Source organism: Vombatus ursinus, unplaced genomic scaffold (assembly GCF_900497805.2).
Source record: "Vombatus ursinus unplaced genomic scaffold, bare-nosed wombat genome assembly UNPS02009824.1, whole genome shotgun sequence".
Taxonomy (NCBI): Eukaryota; Metazoa; Chordata; class Mammalia; order Diprotodontia; family Vombatidae; genus Vombatus; species Vombatus ursinus.
In genome coordinates, this window is record NW_020949602.1 from 11,025,482 (window position 1) to 11,045,527 (window position 20,046).

Below are 20,046 nucleotides of genomic sequence, written 5' to 3' on the forward strand. Positions count from 1 at the left end.
TTTGTATGTATACGTGCACATTTATGTGTATTTGGGTGTATATGTATGTGTATGTTTATATTTGTTTGTGTATGTGTGTGCTGTTGTGTGTGTAGGAGGAATGGTGTAGAATCATGGGAGGACATGCACAGGCAGGCAGGCAGGCGTGGGAGGATGGGTCGCCATCTTCTTCCATGGATGCGCCCCTCCATCTCTGACCTCTGCGATCTACCCACGGGATATGAAGCACATCCCAGGTCCTGGCAGTTATACCTTTTGATCAGTGACTTGTTAGATCTTCAGGGGACGAGGAAGTTGGGTAGAGAGCTAACATATTGGGTCAAAGTCATTATCTGGAGGTCTCAATGACAGTTGATCTGGTGAGTTGTGACTGAATGTGAATAAATATGGAGTCTCACACTCAGTCGCTGAAACTCAGCATCACAAGGACAGGCTACTAGGAGGTGTGACCAGATAACAGTTTGGGAGAAAATGATCTGGGGGCTTTAGTGGACCACAAGCTCAATATGAGTCAGCAGTGGGTTATGGAAGCCAAGAAAGGCTAATGAAATCTTCCACTGACACCCATACCCCCACCCAACCCAAGACAACAATAACCAAATAGTAGTATCTCAGATTTTTATACTAATAACAATAATATTGTAAGAACTATAGAATTATTGTAACTATTGTGGCATTATTATTATACTGTTAGTCTATTAGTATAATATACTATAAGATTATATTAGGGTGAATATAATACCTACTATAATACTATAATGATGATAATAATATTAATAATAATAGCTAACATTTATATGGTGCTTACTATTTGCCAGTCACAGTGCTAAGCACTTTATAGATAGTATCTCATTTGATCCTCAAAACAGCCCTGGGAAGTAGATGCTGTTATTATTCTTATTTTACAGATGAGGAAACTGAGGCAAACAGAGAATAAGTGACTTGACCAGGGTGACGTAGCTAGTACGCATCTGAGGCTGGGTTTGAACTCAGGTCTTCTCATACTGGCACCCTAGCTACTGCCTCATCTGGAGTCCCAAGTTGAGTTCTTCATGCCTCTTTTTAGGAATAGAATGGACAAAGGGGAGAACATCTAAAGGAGGGTAAGAGGTCTGGAGGCCTGAGACCTTGGAGAGTGTCTTGAAGACAGGAGGACTTCCTTCCTTCTTTCCTTCTTCCTTCCCTCCCTCCCTCCCTCCCTTTCTTCCTTCCCTCCCTCCCTCCTTCCTTCCTTCCTTCCTTCTCCCTTTCTTTTCCCTTTCTTTCTTCATATTGTCAGCTCTTAGATACTTATTGGATTGAACCAAATTGCATTAAATTGAGATGACTTAAAAAAGGTGATGTTGTCATATAGAAGGGGGATTAGCCTGACCCTGCTTGGGCCCAGAGGGCCCGCCTAGGGAAGCTACCACCTAGAAGGAGATTTTAGCTTGATGTAAAATATTTCCACCAGTAGGGCTCTCCCCAGATGGATCGAGCTGTCTCAGGGAGCAGTGGCTGCCCCTTCAGAGGTGGAGGCTGGGTGACCACTTGTCACATCCCTAGGGCTGATGGATGCTTAGATTTTTATGTAGCAGACCCAGGAGTCCCGTGAACTCACACTAATTAGTGGACTTCCCTGAGGCCACTCCCTCCTTGCCCCCACAGAGGACAATGACCAGATAATAGAGTTTCTCATTTATAAAGCACTTTAAAGCTTACAGAGGCCTCTCCTGACAACATCCATGTGAGGCAGGCAGGGCGAGTACTATTATCTGTATTTTACAGATAAAGAAACTGAGGCCCAGAAAGGCTCCAGGAAAGACACCCTTCTTCCCTGATGCTCTCAGGATACATGTGTATGTACCCCATTTCAATGTACCATGTGACATCCCCTTCCCAGTCTTACCTCCCATAACTCACTCATTACGTCCTCCACAGCAGCTCAACTGGATGACAAACCAGTACCTGTATTATTTGAACATTTATTAAGCACCTACAATATGCCAAGCATTGAGCTAAGCTGTGGTTATTCAAAGAAAGGTCAAAAGCAGCTGCTGCCCTCAGTGGGGGAGAAACACGGCCACAAACATACTGGAGACAGGAGAAAGTAAGATAATCACCAGAGGGAAGGCACCAGAATGAAGGGGAGCTGGGAAAGGCTCTCTGGAGAAGGGGGATTTTAGCTGAGCCTTGAAGGAAAGACAAGGATATATGCACCCATCTAACTGCTATTGATTGGAAGCCTCCAGGAGGGCAGGCACATGCCTCATGGTGTCTGTGGTGGATGTCCTTATCTAAGCTTTGTGCCTCCTCAGGCCCCATGCTACAGAGGAAAGAGGCCTGGTTTTAGAGACAGAGGTCCTGGATTCAAATCCCATACCTTTTGTTTCCTACCTCTGTGACACCGGACAGTTTGTTTCATCTCCCTGAGGATGAGATGAGATCGGAGGTCCCTTTCCACCTCCACATTTATGCTCTAGAATGTCAGCACTCTATACACAGTGGCTGCTTCATGAGTATTGAATGGACTCAAAACTACCTGGCTTGTGTCATTTTGGATACAGAATCTGATCGTAGTTGTTCAGTTGTTTCTTTGTGACCCCATTTGGTGTTTTCTTGGCAAAGAGACTGGAATGGTTTGTTATTTCCTTCTCTATCTCACTTTATAGATGAGGAAACTGAGGCAAACAGGGGTAAGTGACTTGCACAGCTAGGAAGTGTCTGAGGCTGGATTTTAACTCAGATCTTCCTAACTCTAGGCCTGGCGCTCCATTTACTGTGCCACCTAGCTGCCCACCGAATCTGAGGCAAAGTATTAATAACTGATAAAGACTTAGCCTATGTCCCTTCTCTTAGTAACATTCACATTTTTAAAGGGACCTTCAGTCCAAAGGAAGGGGTGATGGTGGTATTTCAGGCAGGGTAGCAAGCCTGTTGCGGGGCTTGAAAGATTTAGCCTGGCTCTTCAGTCTAGCGTCTGGTGGGCAGTTCTGGCCTGCCCCACAGATGACCTTCAGCACCCCTAACTACACAAAGCAGCCTCGGAGCTAGCTTGCTGCCACCCAGTGAGCTGAGGACATAGAATACCGCGAGGGTCCATGAACTTGAAAACAAAAATGAAGCGTTTACTTTCACCAACCTCTAACTCGAAGTTAGCGTTTCCTCCTATTAGGAATTTTTAAAAAACCCGTTATTTCGAGGTGAGGTCCATAGGCTTCCCCAGACTGCCAGTGGGGTCCTTGATACAAAAGAGGTTAAGAACTCCTGGAACAGAGACTTGGATTTGAGCTTCACGCCCCAGCACTTATCAGCTACAGACCAAAGGCAAGTTGCTGTCCCTCTGTAAGCCTCGGTTTCCCCCTTTGTGAAAGGAGGGTAATAATGCTTGCCCTCCCTCTCACAGGTTGAGTTTCTGGAAACCTTACAGAAGCAGGAGTAATTTCTTCTTACTTCCCTATTTTCTCTGGCTTTCAGACTCTCCCTAGCACGTAGTAGGCGCTTGATAAATATTCGTTGACTGATTGGCTGACTACAGTTCATTAGGGTTTTTGAGGCACCTTACAGGATTTACCTCACTTAATCTTAACAACCCTGTGAGGTAGGTGCTATTATTGACCCCATTGACAGAAGAGGAAACTGAGGCTTGAGAGAGGCTGAGTGACTTTCCCAGAGTCACACTCTAGAAGTGTCTGTGACAGGATTTGAATGCAGACCTTTCTGTATTCTACCCACTGGGCCACCCAGCTACTTTATCCTGCACTCCTTCCTAGAGGAGAAAGCCAGGCAGCAGGTGGAATCTGGCCCCAGGGCTTCCTGGAGTAGCTGGGGGCTCTCCTTCTTCACCCTGAGCAGAAGCACAAAGCTTCCCTTGTCATGCAGACCCCTGAGGGCCTCAGTTATTGCCTTCAAATTTAGATTGAGAACTCTGAAAATAATCCCATCGTTTGTTAGGGGAATGCCTTTCAATCTAGCTGCTTGTTCCACCCATCCTCCTTCTCCCCTCTTCTCTCCCCTCTTCCCCTTCTCTCTTCCTCCTTCTCTCTCTCCTTTCTCCTTCTCTGAATTCCCTTCCTCTTCTCTCTCCTCCTTCCCCATCTTCTCCCCCCCCTCCACCGCCCCCCACCCTCGCCTCCACTGAGCTTCCTTCAGGACTGTGCTTTTTGTTGGAGAAGTCCAGCCAGTAGCAGCAGGCAGTTACCTGATTATCCTTTCCAACAGGAAATGAAATTTAAAAGAGACACAGCCGGCCACCCGAGAAGAGCTGTTGAAAGCAGCGATTGATGAGGAAAAGAAGTGGTTGCTAAAGCAAATGGTTTAAGAGGAAAATAACGGAAGGAATGAGCCGATCTTCAGAATCCAGCAGTCATCTGACTGGTGGGAAGGCATGACCAGGGAGCTGGCTGGGTTCCTGTCTCCCATTTTCGATCAAGTGGGGTCTTGAGGCCAGAAAGAACCTTAGAACCAACAGAGAATATTTGGCATGGGGAAGAACAGAATACAGAACAGATCCAGTTGGATCTGGAGAAAACTTTAGTATAGAAAATATTAGAACCAAAAAGGAACTCAGACCTTGGGATAGAAAATGTTAGAACAAGAAGAGAACTTGGAACATAGAACACAGAATGTTGGAGTGGGGAGACAGCTTAGAGTTTATTCTAGACCAGGGTGTGTGTCATGGACTCCTCTGGAAGGCTGGTGAAGCCTATGGACCCTTCCCCAGAATAACTTTTTTAAACAATTGAAAGAAATGCTGAATTTCAATTAAAAGTTAGTAAAAAAATATATATTTGTATATATTCACACAGAAAGTAATATACACATACGTACACACATATACATATCTATATAAACACACACAGATGTGTATAATATACACAAACATATTTACATTCATGAACACACATACATGAGTACAGCATACATAAATACATACATATACACACACACACACATACAAAAAATCCCCACCCAAGTTCACAGAACTCCTGAAACCTGTCCATGTACCCCTTGGGCCTCAGGTTAAAAACTCTTACTCTTGACTCTTAGAGGTGAAAGGCACAAACCTCTCATTTTACAAAGAGGAAACTGAGAACCCAGAAGGAGAAGGGCCTTTTCCTCCCTATTTTTGTCCCCCTGTTGGCTACCTTAGTAGGATGATAGAAAGAACTGTATAGTCAGATGGTAGAGACTGGCATTCTAGCCCTTCTGGATACCAGCTAGATGACCTTGACTACATGGCTACCCTTTGCTGACCCTTGACCTCCTCATCTCTAATAGAAGGGAGTTAGACTGGATGAGCTCCAAGGTCATTGAGTGTAGCAGAAAGAAGGCTGGTCTTAGAATCAGGAGAGAAACAGGCTTGGACAGATCTCATCCTTTTATACATAGTGCCTATGAGACCTTGGGCAAGTCATTTGACTTCTTTGAAATTCAGCTTCCTCATCTGTAAAATGGGGATAATAATACCTTACTGAGTTCAAATGAGATCATCTTATGTAAAGTGCTTTGGAAATCTGAAAAGGCTATGTAAATGTTGTTAATCATTCTCCTCTTATTATGTAAAGTGTCTGGCAGACCTTAAAATTCTGTAGAGATATCAGTTCTTGTTTTTCATTCTAGCTCTAAATCCTATGATCCAGGAAAGCCTGCAGTAGCTGTCTGATGTACAGTCATCCTCCCACGTCTTCCACATCATGACTTTGCCCATCGCAGTTTCAGTATATCGTGGGTTGGCATCAGAGATCAAACAGGAAATTTTGGGGAGTTTTGTGGAAGCCACGGATGACACGCGTAGGCCAGTAAACAACACAGAACAAGTTTAGAAACTCATAAGGCATAAAATATATGTGTAGTATTGTATAACATCAACATATCTTATCTTTCAACACCATAATAATCGAGACTTCTCTGGTATGAAGAGAGAGCCGAAACATTTTACGTGGATTTTCCAGATCATGGGGGCATCGCGTTCCTAACCCCTATGATGTGGAAGGGATAACTGCAATTCAACAGAACCAACCCTGCCTCTGGAGTCAGAGACCCTGGGTTCAAATCCCACTCTGGTACTTACCACCTGTGTGGCCTGGGGTAAGCCACTTCTTCACCTCCCTTGGCCTCAGTTTCCCCATCCATAAAACGAGTCTGTTAGACTCAGGGTCCCTTGTAGCTCTGGATCTGGGCTCCAGTGACCTTGTGAGAATCACTTAACCTCTATGTACCTCAGTTTCCCCGTCTGTCAAATTAAAGGGTGGGATTAGATGACCTCTGAGGTCCCTCCCACCTCCAGGTCTAGGCTGTGTCTCAGGGGGCAGGCCTGGCCTTTAGCCACGTTGCCTGGTCAGCAGAGTCTGTCCTTGGCCTTGTCAGCCGGTCCCTGCCTCCTTCTTCCTCTGCCAGAAGGCTCCCGGGGGAGGAATGAGCAGCCTCGGGTCTCTCCAGGGAAGAGTTAGCGCAGGCGAGGTGCTTGCAGACCTCAGAGCTAGAGAAGGGAGCTGCTGGGATGACTGTTTGAGTTCTCCAGTCCCTTCCGGATCCTCTGTCCTGAGAAAGAGCGCCGGAAGCTGCAGGTCTGGCTCAGTTTGGGCAGGCAGGTCCCCGGTGCTAGGAAGGCCCTTGGGCTTAAGCTTTTCATCTCTAATTGTAGGATAAAGGGCTTTGTCCTCACGAAGCAGAAGTTCTGGCATCAGGCTGGGCCAGAGTCAAGAGAGGAGACTCCAGCCATGGCCTGGCCTTGACACTCCTTGGCTGGGTGACCTTGAGATTCCACGTCCTGGCCCTCTGCTCCCTCTCCTGTATGATTATGGGCTTCCACTAGCTAGTCTCCATGTGAATCCTTGAAAAGTGAGCTGTTCTCCCTAATGTTAGGGAAACAGATTAGGGCTGGGCTTTACTCCCAGGTGAGGAACCACCCTGGGCTGCTGCAAATGGGCATCTTCTTTGCATATTCTAGTCTTACGGAGTTGATGGGCCACTGGGTGGTTAAGTGACTTGCCCAAGGTCACACAGCCAGTGTATGTGTTGGGTGGGGGCAGGGAGGAACTTGAATGCAGGGCTCCCTGGAGCTGGGTCTGGCTCTCTACTGAGTCATTCTGCCTCATCATCATCATCATCATTATTGGTATTTCTCTCACTGCAGCCATTCTATGACTTCTGTGAATGGGAAGGAAGGAAGCAGGGAAGGGAGGAAGGAGAAAGGAAGAAAAGAGGGAGGGAAGGAAGGAAGGAAGGAAGGAGGGAAGGAAGGAATGAAGGAAGGAAGGAAAGAGGGAAGGAAAGAAGGAAGGAGGGAGGGAGGGAGGAAGGAAGAAAAACATTTATTTAGCACCAACTATATACCACTAACAGTGCTGAACTTTGACAGATATAGAAATGTAAGGTTTTATAATTAATAAACACATGAACAGTGTCTCCTAGAGGAAGCAGTTTCTCACTGAGCCTGAGCTAGGATGAAGCAGCTGAGCTGGGCCATGAGATCAGCCCAGGGCATCACCGCTGCCCCAGCCATGCCTCTGCTGAAGCTCTGCTTTGGAGGTGCCCAGTAGTGGTTTCACTCCTTTGATTTTCTGAACATTTCGTGGCCTTGACACCTTGCTCCTGCCTTGGCCTTAGAGGACCTGTGTTCAAATCCTGCATTTTACCCTTCCTGTTTGCATGACCTTGTACAAGTCACTTGCCTGTCTGGGCCTCAGTTTCCTCATCTTTAAAATGAGGAAGTTGAACCAGATGACCTCTAAAGGCCTTTCTAGTTCTAAATCTGTGATCCTATGAACTACTTAACTGGTCAACAAGCATTTATTAAGGACTCCTGAGTGCCAGACACCAGGCTCGGTGCTAAAGACACAAATACACAAAATCAAACAGTCCCTGCAGTGCAGGATCTCACTTTCTCCAGTCCCTGATCCGATATTAGCCTCTGACCTGGTTCTCTGGATTAGTGAGTGTTCTCCTTATCTGCCAGCCCAAGACCCCAGCTCACTGCCCTCCCACCAATTCCCCCTCCTTCGCTGCCCAAGTTTTCTTCAGGCTATGACCGCTCCTAGGAAAGACCCCATCACTCCCTGGTCCTGTGGCGCCACGAATATCCCTCAGCGTCTGACACCCAACCAGCCCTCCTGGACCCCCACCCCCACCCCCACCTCATTAAGCTCCTTGAGGACAAAACATCTGCTTTTTGATTTAATCCCCTCAGGACCTCACATAGTGCCTGGTCCTGCTCAGTAAATGCCTGTGGCACTCGTTCTTTCGTTCATTCAGTAGGTATTTGGACCATAGTTGGGATGTTTTCAGGACTGGTGAGCCTTCACCAACCCAGTCACCACATGACTGCATGGTGTCTCCTTATGGTGTGTGAGGGCCCGAGTCAGTGCTTCAGGCTCCATGAAGTGAAGAGTGGCTCAGCTGAGGTGGCATGGGGTCCTTCCTTCTCATCCATGCTGGTGGCCTGGGCGGTGGCCCCAGCTCCTGTATCTCCACCATGGCAGCCAGTCAGAACCTTGGATGGCGTGTCTTTATCTCCTTAAGCCTCTGGTGGGCTTCACGGTTGAGGTGTGCACTGCTTGGGAGTCAGGAGCACAGACGCAGCCCCAGGGGGCTGAACAGTCATCACTGTCCGGCAAACTCAATCTCAGAGCCACGTGTCTCATCCTTTAGGACCTGGTTCAATCGCCATCACTGACAGGATTGTCTAGCCGAAGGTGTCTGTGGTGGACGGTGACCATCTGCTTTGTTCTTGACAGGCTGAAGCAGAGCCTGGCTGGGTTTTCATCCCCCAATAGGAGACTGATGGAACCATAGAAAGAATCTCAAGTGCCTAGCTTTGTGCCATCCTCCTTTAAACTACCCTTTCAAATGACTCAGAGGGTATTTTATTAGGCTGTAGAAGAGCAGAGCTGTAGCAAGCCTTTCTGTTGTTAAGGGAAAGTGTGGCAAAACCCAGCCTGGGCAAGAAACCCTTGAAGTAACAGATTTCATTGTATGGATAACAGGAAGGGAAAGAGAGAAGCAGAGAGAGAGACAGACAGACAGAGAGAAAGAGAGAGAGAGAGAGAGAGAAAAACAGAAACAGAAACATAGAGACAGATAGACAGACAGACAGAGAAAGCCAAAACGGTAAGAGAGAGATCCAGACCAAGATTCTCTCACAGTAGTAGGGGTTGGGGGGGGGAGGAATGTTAACTTATAAAGTGACAGAGAGGGTAAAGGGAGCCCTAGAGTGACTAATTCTTGCTCACATGTGCTAAATGCAACTTCTGAAAGACTGAAAGTGCCCCTTCAATGTCACTACCTTGGGGCAAAGGTCCAGTTGACCCTGCCCTAGTTATACATCTCTACATCTGACTTTGTAAACACTTGTGCCCAGGGGAGGTAGCCCAGCCTTGGTGATTTGTTCCTTCAGTTCTAGAGTTTGAAGGGGTAGATGCAGGGTGGGAGTGGAGACGGCAAGGTGGTCAGGGACCTAGGGCGGTGGTTTGAGGCTGATTCATTGTGTCGGATAGAGACGAACAGTGAGACCAGATGGCAGAAGAATCCAGCCCTGCCTGTCATCCACCGTGGAAAGAGCCCAGGCTATGGAGTCAGAAGATCTGGGTTCAAATTCCACCTCTAGTGCCTGCTACCTGTGTGATTGTGGGCAACTCCCTCAATCCTAGGCCTCCTTTTCCTTCTCTGTAAAACGAGAGAGTTGCCTAGATGAGGTTTCTCAGGCTCTCTGCTCCCCCAATCTGGCAGACTCTCTGAATTGTTTTATTCTTCCTAAGTGAGTCCTAAACTTTATGTCTCAGCTGCCCGAGCAGTTCAGGAGCTGAGTGCCCTGGGACAAAGGGCCAGTTGCCACACCCTAGTTGCAGCCCCAACTTACTCTATCACTTTTCATCTTTCAAGGTGGAGGGCTGGGATGCCTGAGAGTCATCTGATAGATGCATTCCCAGCCCCTGTAATGGATTTTCTGTTAAGATTTAATGCTGTGCTGGGTTTTCCGGGATGAATTGTAGAGTCAGCAGAATATCATAACACAGAAACAACAAAAGGCCTGAGCAGCATCCGGGTGGGGAGGGCCCGGTAGGCCCCTCTCAGAATGGGAGACCAGGGGATCTGCCCCGTGTGCCCGTGAGCCGTGCAGACGGTGTGAGTCTTGCCAAGTCGGAGGCCCGGCCCACTCTGGGGTGTCAGGAAATGGGAGCCCTCCTGCTGCCAGCTCCAGCCCCTCAGCCAGGGCTGCTTCTGAAGCTGAAGCCCCTTGCCCTGGACACGTCATTCCCTTTGCTTTTTGTCAAGCTCCCTGAAGAGAAGGGGACCTCCGAGGAAGCCAGAGAAGAGACTTGGACATTGGAGAGGGAGAAAGGACTGGGTCCTTGGGGCTGTTTTGTCTCCTAAGGGGTGATGACATCTGCAGGTGTTTGCCACTGGAGGATGAGCAGTAAGGCGGGGGCTGCCGCCTTAGCCCCAGCCCCGATTGCAGCTCCGCGGCCCCTTCCCTGCTGCTGGGGTGGGGGTGGGCTTACTAGAACTTTGGGCGCCTAGAACCTCAGTCTTTCACCATAACCTTCCCTCACCCCCCCAGGCCTAGAGGGGTTCATGTTAGTGAGAGTCAGGAACAGAGCTCCTTGCCGTGTCCTGGGAAGTGCAGACCCCCATCTTCCGGCTTAAAGTAGGAGGGACTCCTCCGGACGGAGTGATCGAGCTGAGAAGTGTTTGGGCTTCTGTTCCTCCCATTTGCGCTCAGGCTGAAGATTTATCTCCTTCCTATCATGGGGGCGCGTTTTCTCTGCTCCCTGGGCACCGCTTTCAGTAATCCTGGCTAAGACAAGGAACATTCTCGGAGTCATAAATAATAGCAGTAGTCCTGAAATGTGCTCTCGACTTCCTCTAGGCTGGCTTGGGTCCCAGGAGGCCTGTCTTGCTCCCTGGAAATCTCCCCTGAGTGGTTCCTCCTGGCAAAGCCCCTTCTGCACCAGCATGGAAAGGATGAGGGGGAAAGAAAGACCAGGAGGCCCTTGGTCAGTGCCCACAGGTGGCTCTACTGGGCTGGAGGAGGGTCAACGTGAAAGAGCCTTGAGTGTGAAGTCTGGGGAGTTGGGTTTGAATCTTGGCTCTGCTAGTGACTAACGGTATAAGTTTGGTTCTCTCTGAACACTCCAGTGTAAGAAGCTAGAGAGTGGCTGTGTGACCCTGGGCGAGTCACTTAACCCCATTGCCTAACAAAAACAAACAAACAAACAAAAAGAAACTAGAGAGTGTCTGGAGGAAGGTGGCCAGGGAGGCCATATGCTGCCTCTGTTTCTTTACCTATAAAATGAGAGATTTAGACCAGCTGGTCTCCAAGCTTTCTTCCCACTCAAAATCCTGTAAGCCTGAGTCACGAGTCCTATCGTTTTCTGATTTTGTGTCCCACTCATCTTCTTCTTTCAAATCGTGTTCTTGGGAAGGGTTATGGTCTTCTGGACTCAGGTGCCTCCTGGCTAGAAGCCAGTTCGGTCTAACAAGCCTGCTGGATCCCAGACACTCTGCTAGGTTCTAGGCATCCAAATAGGCGGGACTCCCTGCCTTCAAGCAGCCTCCTTTCTCCTGGGGGATATAGGAGGTAAGCAAACAGAAGAGGGTCTGGACTTGCGGGATCTCTTGGACTCTGCTGCCATCTTGATTCTTAAAGCCCTGCTGTTCCTAAAGTGGGAAATGAAGAGGGTGTCCAGTTTCCCACAAGAAGGGAAGTGGAGAAGAAGCTAACATTCGCATAGGGCTTTATAACCCTCTAAGGTAGGTAGGTAGGTAGGTAGTGATAATTGACAAGTCTACAAAGCACTTTATGTACCATACCTCACTGAAGCCTCCAAACAGCCCTATGATACAGGGAGTATAGGCATTACTATCCCCATTTCCAGATGAGAAAATTGAGGCTCAGGAGACCAGAAGAGGTTGTAAGTATACCGTATTGACACATAAGATTTTTTTCCTCCGTATCCAGCAATCTCTTCTCTCTGTTAAACTGCCTGTTGTTAGCCTCATTTTCAGGGTGAGGGGACCCCGGGTGGGTAGACTGACTCCTGAGGGTTGTGTACTTAGACCTGGGTGGAGACGAGTCTCAGCTTCCGGTCTTTGGACTCCCACTCTCAGGATTCGTGCTGCTGCGCCCTAGTTGCCTTGTGGTCAGATGCTCTCGGTGGAAGGGCAGGGAATTATTCCACCTGTTATATACGAGTCTAGGGAAGCCCTGTGGTTTCATCATGGAGAACTCACCACGTAAAAATCGCCCCCAAGGCAGATCGGCACCCGGCTGGGCCTGAGTGCATCATGGGATCTGACCTCGAGTCAGAAGGGGCCTCAAAGGTTATAGGACCATTTGTGTTGGTGTTGTTCAGTCATTTCAGTTGTGTCCGACTCTCAGTGACCCCATTTGGGCTTTTCTTGGCAAAGACTGGAGCAGTTGGCCATTTCCTTCTCCGGCTCATTTTATGAATGAGGAACTGAGGGAAACAGGGTGAAGTGACTTGCCCAGGGTCACACAGCTAGGCAGTGTCTGAAGCCGGATTGGGCCTTATGAAGATGAGTCTGGGCCATCTAGCTGCCCCCGTAGGACCGTAGTATCATAGATTTAAAGCCAGAGGGAACTGAAGACATTGTGGGGCGTAGAACTGGAAGGTCATTGAGTCATCAGCACACATTCATTAGTACCTATTGTGTACCAGGCACTGTGCTAAGCACCCGGCATACAAAGAAAAGCAAAAACGGTCCGCATCTTCAAGAAAATCCCAATCTAATGAGCCTGACCCCCTGATTTTAGAGGAGTAAACTGAGGCTCACAGAGATTAAGTGACCTGCTCAGTTGCACACGGCTGGTAAGTATAAGAGGTGAGACTTGAACTCAGGACTTCCTGATTCCAGGTCCAGTGCTCTAGCTAGTAGACCACCCTGCCTCCACCCATTATCCCTGTTCCCAGCTAACACTGGCCCTGACCCCAGGCTCTCAACACCCTCTTGGGTCTCTGTGGATTCTTGATTGTATCCCTGGGTACACTGATGCATTCAGCTGTCCTTAGGCCTCTGAGAGCTTACAGGAGATCAACCTGTCTACCTGCCTTGGAAATGGGTCCGCTGGTTTGTTAGGCAAAGATCCCAAGAAGGAAGAAGCCAAGCAAACATTATGCCATGAAGCGAGCTCTGTAACCCATTACACACATCATTATACAGCATCGGCGTACAGGGAAAATATTTTTTAGACAAGGCTGGAAAAGTCTGCATTCCTGTGCCAGGCAAGATTTCCTGTTGGGTCAAGAGGAGCTAGTTAATCATCTCTTTAGTTCCAAATGATATTACTTCAGGGTAGTTCCTGTCAGAGCTCCATGGTTAAGGATCTCCTGACTCGAATTCATTCTCTCTGATATCTCGAGTGTTAATAAAGCTGCCAGAGTCTCGCTTGGGCCGACGGGCTCCCCCCGCTGAGGCTGACGCAGTCCTCCTTGCCACATGCAATCAGGGGCCCCGGCCCTCTGCCTCAGCTCGTTGAGTTTCTGCCCGGACAGGTTGGTGAGTGGCAAAGCAGATGGGCCAGAGATTCGGGATGCTGGGATTTTGCTCCTGGATTCTCTGCTGCAGAGCTGTGTCACCTCTGGCTTTTCATTCTCCCCTTTCTGGGCCACCCCTCTGAAACGAGAGCCTTTGACGAGGTGGTCTCTAAGGGCCCAAGACCCCAGGTTTAGGACTGGAAGGGATCTCGGGGGTCTCCTTGTCCTCCACCTCCTCTTAAAGAGGGGAAACTGAGGCCCACAGAGGCCAAAGGACCATGGGACCGTTTTCTCTGCAAGTCTTCACTCTTAGGGACAAAGTGGTCTCTAGATCGGGCCGTAGCAAGGATGGCAAAAGTGGGCAACAGAATATTTGCAAGGGCTTCTGGCACTGTGCCCACCATTCATGCACCCACACACTACCTGACTTAGTTCCTTCTACCGGTGCTCATCATGACGGTGATAGGGGCGCTTTGAGAGGCAGCATGGCGGAGGCATGGCTCGAGGGCCAGTCTCGGCATCCCGTAGACCTGGGTTCACTTCCTACCTTTAACACCTATGACCAAAGTGACCTCGGGAAAGTCACTGAACGGCTAAGTGTCCCATGCAGTTCTAGAAGGCTACCAGCTCCAGGCAGGCCCAGTTGGGTGGAGGAAATATCTATTAAGGGAGTTTCTCAATCTGATAAAATCACACTTCTCAAAGTCCTTTCCTCCCATCTGCACAAAAAATCATGGTCTGAGCATCAGAGGCAAGATTTGAACCCAGGTCAGAGCCACTGTTCTCACCGCTGGACCACACTGCCTCTGGCATTGTTAAGGTTGTTGTTGGCATTTATCTCACTACAAGGGACATCTTGTCTAAGGACTACGCATTTCAAACAGAAAACGAGGATTTGGTTTAATGTATGCATAAATATAACTGATATGGGAGTGGGGTGGGGGGAGATAGGTGTTAATATCTCAGGGAATTCTGACGACTCCTTGAAGAAGGAGGTACTTGAACTGAGCCCAGAAGAGAGCTAGGGGCTGCACGGGAAGGTGAGGAGAAGGAAGACCATTCCAACCAAGCATAGCAGCCAGCCTGGGCAAAGGTGTGGAGGTGGGAGATGGGAAGCTGAGGATCGAGTTTGGTCAGTTTGGCTGGAGAGGGGAAGCTGTGTAATAGTCTGGAAAGGCAGAGGCTGGAGGCAGGGCAGCTGTGATTAGGCACAAGGCACCACACTGAGGCTTCCCAAGCAGAGGAGCGGATGCGGTCAGGTCCACGCCTTAACACGTAATAGCAATAGCTCGTATTTATGGAATGCATTGAGGCCTGCAAAGTGCTTTATGTATGTATCTACCTATTTACACACACACACACACACACACAATTACACAGGAGGCTGCTAAGTGGTACCAAAGTAGATAGAGGACTGGCCTTAATTTCAAGAAGACCTGAATTCAAATCCTTCCTCAGACACTTCCTAACTGTGTGACCCTCAGTTTTTCTCATATGTGAAATGGGGATAATAAGAGTTCCTCTTCCACATAGATGAGATAATCTATATGATGTACTTTGTAAACCTTATTCTTTGAGGTGTATAAACTGAAGAAATGTTAGCTATTATTTTCATAATACATGTAAAGCACTTGGAAAACCCTAAAACACTGTCTGTCTGTCTGTATGTATGTGTGCACGTATGTATGTTGGATCTCTGTCGTTACAACGACCCTGAGAAGTAGGTGCTTATCTCCATTTTATAGATGGGGAAACTGAAGCTGAGTAGATTGGGTGACTAGCCCAGGGTCCCATACATCTGGGGAATGATTCAGACTTGCTTGAGTCTGAATCCTAAGCCCAGGGCTCTTCGGATGTCTGTCCATCTACCTTTCTCTTATGAAGCTATAGGTGGCAAGGGTTGTAGGAAGAATCTCATAGGCGATTTTCACGCTATTTCACCCCCTTCTGGTTCTTCCAGGCGACCCTCAGAAACCTGGAGGCCCTCCAGATCTTGCCATCCAAAACCAGCACTCTCAGACCCTGGCCTGCAGGTCGTCTGGGTTGGAGCTACTTGGAACAAGGCCGGCCCTCTTGGTCCCAGCCCAGGAGAGTTCCAGGCCTGCCAAGGACCCCTTGGGGTGGATGGGGGGCGCAAAACCAAACAGACCGGGAGAATATGAATGAGTCTTCACCTCCTGTCTGGGAGGAGGCAAACGGATGAGGATCTGTTAAAGCCTTGCGGTCTCCCCGTCATTAAGTGCTCGAGATCTGGTCCCCTCCATCTTGGCTCCCGAGGGTCAACTTCTAAGAAGGGCGGCCAAGGTTTGGAAGGAGCATTATTCGCCTAGAGTGATTCGTGAGTGAACCTGTCTCCTGCCTGGAATGTCGTGCTCTGCCCCTGGGAACCCGACTGTTACTGGAGCTAAGCCATGATGTTCCTGCTCAGCCCACAGACAACCAGGTTAAGGAAAGCCAGTGACGAGTGATTCTGAGGAGGAGATACTTAGGGCGGCAGAATGACGTCCCTTGTGCTGTGAGAAGGCTCATGACAGAGTAGTTCAAGAGCTGACCTTGAAGGCAGGAAGATCTAGGTTAAAATCCTGCTTCTGGCGCATAAGGGGCATATGGCCTGGGGCAGATCACAACCTCCCAGTGCTTGAGGGGGGTGCTCTGAGACCAGAAGGGGCTGCGTTGCAGAGGCAGCGGGGGTCAGATTTACCCGCACCATTGAAATCTCAGGTCTAGTCCCTATGTCTTCCATTGTAAGACGTCTGTTGGATAATTCGTTTCCTTGACATTAACATATAACTGAATGGACCGGACTTCTCTACAGAGCATCGGTTCGTTGGAAGCTCAGGGAGGGATTGATTTGGTTCCTGGGCCAGTACAGATGAAAGCTGATTGAGCATCCCCATCCTCCCTTTCATCCTTCAGGGAGGAATCTTGCCAACAGCCATCGTCTTCCCCTCGGGTATGGAGGAAGAGTGTTGTGGAGTCTATCGTGGCATTCCAAGCCCTCCCCTAACCCTCTTTGGCTGAAGGAGAAACTCAGTGAACCTCAGAGACTGATCTACTGTCAGGAACATCCAAGTTCCATTTCTTGTCTAACCGAATCTGGTGACTTTTCCCTGGAGAAAGTAACGGTCCTGCTCTTTTCGTTTTCTTTTCGATGAACTGATACTATTCTGGGTGGGATGGGGAATGTGACCACAGAGCCATAACTAAGACAGGCACCTAGGGCTTTGTCCCAGACTGTTGGCAGAGGGCATTGAAAGCCTTCACATTGCTTCAGCGGAATTCAAACAACTGAATTTAGTTAGACAGAACAATTAACGCTATAGGAAGGTGGTATGTGCTTCCTCACCCTGCTTATCACAATTTACATGAGTAACACAACCTCACAGGAGAACGGCTTTACTGTGCCTTCCTTCTGACAATTAACTGAATGTGTCTTCAAAAACTGAGGGAGGGTGTTTTTATTGGTGCTTGCCCAGAGATGTCTTTGGAAGCTTTCCCTGGTAACCAAAAAATTGCGTTATGATATACATGAGGCTGTTGTAGGGAATAGAGACACCAAGACTGTGAAAATATTCTAATGTAAACTTCAGGGGAATTGGTCCAGTGGTGGTGGTGGGGGAGACAGAGACAGAGACAGACAGAGACAGAGAGAGAGAGAGAGAAACAGAGAGGGAGAGACAGACAGAGACAGAGACAGAGAGAGAAACAGAGAGACAGAGAGAGATAGAGAGAGACAGAGAGAGAAACAGAGAGTGAGAGACAGAGACAGAGACAGAGAGAGAGGGAAACAGAGAGAAAGAGGGAAAGAGAGAGCCTCAGAGTCAGGAACTGCTGGGCAGTTGGGTGATTCATGAGTGTGTGTGTCTGTCTCCTGCCTGGAATGTCATGCTCTTCCTCTGAGAACCTGACTATTCTGGGGGCTGTGCTGTGATGCTCCTTCAGGACAGAAGACGCCCTGCCTTCAGCACATATTGCTGTATCCCCACTGCCTGGCATCATGCCTGGCTCATAGCAGGCACTTAATAAAGACTAGTGAATTGATTGATTGACTCCATGGTCTTGGGCAACTGACACGCTCTTTCAATGTCCCTGGCAATTCCATAAGACTACAAGTAAAACTCCAAGGTCTATGGGCTGTAAAGCAGGTGCCCTCCTGTTTTGGAAGATCAATCAATTGTTATTAAGCCCCTACTTTGTGCCAGGCGCTGTGCTAATCAATCACAAGTCTGGTCCCCAAAAGCTCATGGTCAGTCTTCTCCAAGGATGGACGCTGACTGGTCCATGGCTCTGCTCCTTGGGACTGTCTAGGTCTCCCCCTGAAATCTCTGGCTGGGAAGTGGATTCATTTGCTGAAAGCGGAAGAAATATAGCTTTCACGTTCATGCACAATTAGCTCTTTCATTTTCTTTTGTAGTAAATCACCGTTCTCCTATCAGTCCTGGGGATTCAGACCCTGTTCACAGGGCCCAGCAGGGAGCAAAGGCAGTATATTAACTCTACTTTGTTTGCAAGTTTTCTTAGGCACACTACATTAGCGCCCGTGTTTGCTTTCCCACTGGCAGAGAGCACGTTCCTTGTTGAGAAATGAAGGTCTCGTTTGTGAATGATGGAGCTGTCGATATGGACTGATTGGAGAAGGTGGGGGGGATGAAAGGAAAAGTCTCCAAGTTGGCATTGACATGGAGCGTTCCAGCTTTCTAGAGCATGGTCCTCTCCTCATGGTCCCTTGTGCCTTCTACCCAAGCCCCCCCCCCCCCCCCCGCATCAGGTGATGGCCAGGTAATGGCGGGTCCTGTGCTTTATGCCAGGTAACAACAGAGAGCTGCCTCTTCCTGGTTTCCCCAGCTATCTCTGTTTATTTGAAAGATTGATAGAACAGAGGGTCAGGGGACGTGTTTTATTGTAAGTTTCTGTTCCAAATTTCCTGACATTTTCCGTAAAAAATAGGCCTTTAAAAGGCAGAAATAGAACTAATAGGAACCAGATCGTCAAGTGATTGTATGTCATAATGTCAAAAATAACTGCTTTTCCTTGACTTCATGGCATTAATCTTGAGGCGCATAGCTCAGAGAAGCTGCTTAATGGGCTGACTTGGGGTCCCTGGCCAGAGCAGCCACTAACAGAGGGGCCCCCAAAATGACGGCCAAGTCCCTGGATGGTTATCGGGGCCTTGGTTTATGGCCTGCCGGGGATATTTGTTGATGAGTTCCAAGTCACTTTTCTTCAAAAATAAACTCTGTCAGAAAAGGGGCGGGGCTAGGGGAGGGGGCTGGGGGTTCCAGCATGAGCTTAGAATGTGGAGGCCAACCAGGGAGAGGCTTCATTTCCCCTGCTCAGCTTAGTGGTGTCAGAAATTTCCTGAGGAACATCCAGAAGGGTGAAAGATTATAGCTGGAATGAAAGGCAGAGCAAAAAATAAAAATGCTTGGGGGGGCGGAGACCTGATTTAAGTCCTCGGCTCTGCTCTGTGCTCTCTGTAATCTCGGACAAGTCACTGAGGCTCTCCGGGCCTCAGTCTCCTTATCTGTAGAATGATGAGGTTGGATCAAATTCCTGCTCCTCTCCCTTCCAGTCCCAGATCTATGGCTTGTAAGCCGTGGAACTACGTCGTCCCTGCATCCCCTCTCCACACCGCCAGGCTGCGTTATTTATTTGCAATCAGCTTGGGAAAGTCTCTTTTCTGGGGAGATTACCTCCCTTTTCCTGGACTCAGTTTCCTTGTCTGTAAAATAAAGGGAGCCAGAAGGGGGATGCAATAGATCATCTCTGTGGTTTTGAGTAACGTTCTACAGTCTTCTCTAGTATTCTTCATGTTAAACGTTTGTTTCTGTCCTAACATTCCATATAAGCATCATACCAGCTCTGACATTCTATGTCTGTTCTAAGTTCTCTCCTGGCCCCGTTATCCGACCTACCAAGATCCCTTCCAGCTCTAACATTCTGGGTTCTGAATTCCCTTCAAATTCCAAAGTTCTATGTTCTAATGCTCCTCTTGGCTCTAAAATTCTATTTTCTAAGGTCTCTCTAAGCTGTAACATTCTATGTTCTAAGGTCTCATCCAGTTCTAATAGTCTATGTTCTAAGGTCCTATATAGTTCTAACATTCAGTGTTCTAAGGTCCCACCCAGGTCTAACATTCTGAGTTCTAAGTTCCCCTCAGCTCCAACATTCTTTGTTCTAAAGACCCTTTCAGCTCTAATATTCTGTGTTCTAAGTGATATACCATTACTTATAATCAAGTTCTAAGGTTCCTTCTACATCTGATATTCTGTGTTCTAAGCTCCCTTCCAACTCAAAAATTCTGTTGTCAGCTGCCTTCCAGCGCTGTCTGTATTATATTAGCTGTCAAATTCAAAGAAAGAGAATTTGCCCAGGTTATGCTTTCAGAAAGCAGAGGAGTGTCTGACTACCAAGAGGTGAAGGCATCGCTCTGATGAATAACCCATTCTGGCAGGTTGATTTACCATGAAAAATATGATATTTTTGAAAGAAAAGCGACCTGGGTTCATCAAAGGGGACTTTTTATCTGGTCCTGGTCCTGGGCCAGAAGGACTTGTCATTATATACT

General features: G+C 48.2%; 1 protein-coding gene across 1 annotated transcript in view; it reads left to right on the forward strand.

Moving 5' to 3' along the window:
• Positions 1 to 20,046, forward strand: part of ROR1 (receptor tyrosine kinase like orphan receptor 1) — a 369,596-nt gene that overhangs the window by 221,574 nt on the left and 127,976 nt on the right. The gene's annotated exons all lie outside the window — the stretch shown is intronic.